Source organism: Triticum dicoccoides, chromosome 3A (genome assembly GCF_002162155.2).
Source record: "Triticum dicoccoides isolate Atlit2015 ecotype Zavitan chromosome 3A, WEW_v2.0, whole genome shotgun sequence".
Classification (NCBI taxonomy): domain Eukaryota; kingdom Viridiplantae; phylum Streptophyta; class Magnoliopsida; order Poales; family Poaceae; genus Triticum; species Triticum dicoccoides.
This window is the reverse complement of record NC_041384.1, coordinates 67,795,916-67,800,982: the sequence shown is the minus strand read 5'-3', so window position 1 is coordinate 67,800,982 and position 5,067 is coordinate 67,795,916.

Here is a 5,067-nt window from a genome sequence, read left to right as displayed (position 1 = left end):
TTAAGGTGCTTTTAGGTTGTGGTTCTATACTCAGTGATGCCGTTGGAGTTGATGGACTCACTTATCTTCCAAGTCTTCCGCTGTTATCGTTATTAGATGGCCTTAAGCCATATTTATTGTAATAAGATCTCTTTTGAGACACTCGATGTAATAAGTGTGTGATTTCTACTCTGTTATAAATCCTTCAAGTACTATGTGGTGTCAGCATTACTGATCAAGGGATGACACCTGAGCACAGAGATTGGACCGTTGAGGTCTGGTCGCTACAAGATGGTATCAGAGCACACGCTGACTGTAGGACACGACCACTAAGCTAAAGACTTAGATCACCACTCGCTCTCTTCTCTTTCTGACTTCTCATCTTTTCTACTCTTTTAGGATGGCGGATGCAAGGAACAAGTTTTTTTTCTTCGCGAATACGCGCGGAGCATATCATTCCATTGATAGAAAGGGGAGAAACAACAGTGGCGAACCTCACTAAGCATACACTAGAAGGCGCTTATGAGGTCGCAGTGAGCAGGGAAGGGGGTTGCTCAGCCCACATACAACAAAGTCAGGTTACACCAATGATCAAACTAAACCCTCGAGCACCAGCGTTGGCCCAAGTGCGAGCTTCCTCCTTAATGCTATGGGTGAGGAGGGTGGCGGAGGGGGTTGCACTGTTGAAGATGCACGCATTGCGATGTCTCCAGATGTTCCATGTAGTTAGCGCGATGAGGGAGGCAAGGCCTTTGCGCTGGCCCGTCGACGAGTCATGGATGGCCATAGCCCACCAATCATAGAAGTCCATGGTGCCATCCGGAGGAGGCGTAGTGAGGCGACACCAGGAGAAGATATCATACCACACCGTGCGGGCCACGACGCACCCCATGAGGAGATGATGCATCGTATCCAAATCTTGGTCGTAGAGCATGCAGGCGGCGTTGTGGGGTAAACCATGGCAGGCAAGGCGAGCGGAGGTCCAACAACGATCGAGGCCAGCAAGCCAGAGGAAGATCTTGATTCCCTCTGGCGCCCAGGGCTTCCAGGTGAGGCTCCAAGTCGGGGAAGCAATTGAACCGTGGAAGAGCGCGAGGTAGCAAGACTTGGCGGTGTAGGTGCCGCTCTCGGTCCATTTCCAGCATATGGAATCCGTTGAGTTTTGCAGCGAGATGTCAGATAGGCGCCGCCAGATATCCACATACTGGACGGTAGATTCCACACCCAGGGCCCCTTGGATGTCACCAATCCAGGCCCTATCGGGGATTGCCTCGGAGACGAGCCGGCGGGAACGGCGTCTCTTAGGAACAAGGGCGACCAGGGCGGGGGCAAGCTCAGCGATGGAGGAGCCATTGAGCCAGGGATCGATCCAAAAACGACACTTGTTGCCATCGCCTAGTGTCCAGGAAGTTGAGGCGCGGAAGATCTGTCTCACATCAGAAGCTGTGGGCAAGTGAAGGTGGCTCCAGGATCTCGTCGGGTCGGTGGCCTATAGCCATAGCCAGCGAGCACGTAGAGCAATGCCGGCTCATTGCAAATCATGGATGCCGAGGCCCCCAAGCTGTCACGGCCGACACACCTTTTGCCAGTTAACGGGGCAGCTGCCTGACCTAGCATCCTTCCTGTCGTGCCAAAAGAAATCTCGAATGATGCGGTTCGCCAGCTTCAAGATGGTGGGACAAAGCTCCATGGCAAGCATGATGTGAACGGGCATCGCCGTGAGGACGTGCCGAACAAGTGCCAGTCTCTCACCACGGGAGAGAAGCGAGGCCCGCCAGGAGGAAAGCTTCCTAGCAAGGTTGTCGATCAAGGGCATGAGGGCCGAAGAGTGGATCTTGCGGGTTGAGAGCGGCAGTCCAAGGTATTTGACTGGGAAGGAGGACACTTGGCATGCAAGGGTTGCGCCCATCACAGATGTAGCCTCATCAGAGCACTGAATGGGGGTAACCGAGCATTTGGCGTAGTTGGTGTGTAGGCCGGATGCCGTCCCAAAGGTGTGCAAGATGGCCTTGATGGAGGTCAGCTCGTCCTCGTCTGGGTGGCAGAATAAGACAACATCATCCACAAATAGGGAAATGCTTGAGGCGATCCGCCTGGGGGTAAGGCGACGAAGAACTCCCATGCTAACCGCGTGTTGCATGAAGGTGTTTAGCATGTCGATGACCAAGACGAACAGCATGGGGGAGACGGGATCGCCCTGTCGCAGCCCCTTCTTGTGGAGGACCGGTGGGCCTGGTTTCCCATTGATGAGAACTCTAGTCTTGGCCGTAGAGAGAAGGATGGAGATCCACTCACACCAATGATGCCCGAATCCAAGGTGCTGCATGGTCTCGAGCAGGAAAGCCCAAGAGACGGAGTCGAAAGCTCTAGCAATGTCTAACTTGAGCATAGCTCGCGGGGCGCGAATCTGATGGAGGTACCGAGCTGTCTGTTGCACCAGCAGGAAGTTGTCGTGAACCGAGCGCCCAGCCACAAACGCGCTCTAGTTCGTGGAGACAAGCTCACTGAGCCTCGGAGCGAGGCGAAGCGAGAGCACCTTAGCAAAAAGTTTGGCCACGAGGTGAATAAGGCTGATCGGCCGGTAATCGAAGAGTGTGGAAGTGTCAGCTTTTTTCGGCAGGAGAACAACAAGGGCCTCGTTGAGCTTCTGGAAACCACGCCCATTGCCCGTGAAGAGCTTATCAAAGGCCTCGCAGACGTCGTCTTTGATGATTGGCCAACATGAACGAAGGAACTCCGAGGAGAATCCATCTAGGCCCGGCGATTTGCCCGTGGGGAGCTGCTTGACAGCATTCCAAATCTCATCCTCGGAAAAAGCTCTCTCGAGCTCGGAGAGGTTGAAGTTGCGCCTATCCATGACGCCAAGGTTTAGGGTGAAAGGACGCTCATCGGCAGCGCCAAAGGATGCCCGAGAAATGCTCAAAGGCTGCGCGAGTAAGGCCCTCCTCGCTGCGGATCACATCATCTCCAACACGCAGCTCGGCGATGAATTTCTTTTGTTGTCGATGCGCGGCATGGATCTTGTGGAAGGCAGAGTTAGTTTCCCCATCCCGAAGCCAGGCAAATCTAGTGTGTTGGCGCTGAATAGAACGCTCCAAGGAAGCTAGACCAAGGTCGGCTCGTTTGAGCTCCCGGCGAAGCCAAGATTCCACCGGGGAGAGGGGGCGTATGTCCTGCGCGGCATCCAGGCGCGCGATGAGCTCGCGAGCAATCATCAGTTGGATTGCAATATGGCCAAGCTTCTTGGAGCTCTAGCTTTGAAGGTGCTTGACAGTAGCTTTGAGGCGAGCGTAGATGCGCCGGAACGGGTCCGAATCCGGGGGCACCGAGGCCCATGCCCCAGTTACCACGGCCTGGAAGCCCTCGAGCTTGGGCCAGAATCGCTCGAAATGGAAACGCCTGGGGGCCCGTGAGAGCGGGGTTCAGTCGACCACTAGGGGGCAGTGATCGGAAGTGGTGGAGGCCAAGCAACAAAGCATGCAAGTGGGGTGCGCCGTCTCCCAGGAGGGGATGCAGAGCACTTTGTCATTGCGCACAAGCGTCGGGGAGTCCTGCTCATTCGACCATGTGTACCGCCGGCCGTGAAGGTACATATCATGGAGCTCCATGTCCGCCACAAAGCGCCGGAAACGATGCATGATGCGACGGTTCAGCCGGTTGTTATTCTTGTCCTCGGCGCTTAAGATCATATTGAAGTCTCCCCCGAGCAACCAAGGGCCGGCGATAGTGTCACGGAGATCGTGTAGATCGTTGAGGAAGGTGATCTTATCGGTATCCCCTTGTGGTCCATACACTCCCGTAAGCCACCAGTGTTGATCTCCGGAGGGCGATGTCACAAGGAGCGTGATGTGGTGGTCGCCGATGGAAGGGTTGGAGAGAGTCGCTAGGGTACGCTGTCAAGCAATGAGAATTCCGCCATGGGTGCCATCCGAGGGGAGAAAGAAGAAATCCTGGAAGCGGGGGCCTAAAGTTTCAATCACAAGATCCAACGAGACCAACGAAAGCTTTGTTTCCTCGAGGCAAACGATACAAGGAGGGGAAGCGGAGAGCATGCTTCGGACGGCCGTACGCTTCACGCGGCTATTCAAGCCACGGACGTTCCAAAAAACAATTATCGTACTATCCATACAGAGAGGGGGGGCCTAGGAGGTGACGAAGAAATGCGACAGTCAAATCTCGACGAGGTGTGGCTCCGTCTTAGGCCTGGTCGACGGCGTGATGCTCTCAAGCAACTAGCGTGGCACCGACCAGCCGTAAAAGTCCGCAAACGCCTGGACAACATCTGCAGCCAGAGGCTTGGCAAAGAGCTTGGCATACTGCTCAAGAGCCTTGGCAGAGACGGGCTCATCGTCCTTGAGGATCCCGAGTCGACGAAGGAGGACGCGCTTCGCTTTCGTCTCTGAGTCAAGGCCCCGGTCTGCCTTGGCAATCCGGTCACTCCGGCGCGGGGTGAAGTCTATCGGGATGGCACGTCATCGTCGGGGACCAGGGGATGGGAGCAGCGCAACGGTAGGGACTTGCACTGCCTCGATGAATTGCTGGAGGGGAGGGGCTGGTGCCTGGTCTTGGACCGAAGTGGCAGCAGTTGGCTCATGCATGGCCTGGCTAGCAGGTGCGGCATGCGAGGAGACTTTCCCAGCATTGCATGGGGGCGGGCTTTCCCCATGCATGGAACATGAGGCAGCGGCAGGAAGCGCCAAACCAGGTGGGGCCATGGAAGCGACATCCCCATGCACCGCCAGGCTGTCGGGGTGGGTGGTAGCCAGGGCGCAGATCTCGGGGTTCCCGACAGGATCAGAAGCACCAGTCGCCAACGACCGTGCGAGGGGGCAGCATATGGGGATCTGAGGCCCGACGTGGGAGGGATGCCGCCAATCAGCAGCTGGCGTGGAGGCGTGGGTGGTAGGCCATGCGCACGATCCTCGCAGGAGCCCTCGATTGGTGCAACAATAGGATGTTGGCGCACTGGCATCAGATCATCCTGGAGCGCGGGCCCAGGCACATGGCAGTCCGCTGATTGGGCAGCGGCAGCGCTGGGGGGAATTTCCTGGCCGTTCTCAGCACGAGCCAGCACCGGGTTTTGAAATT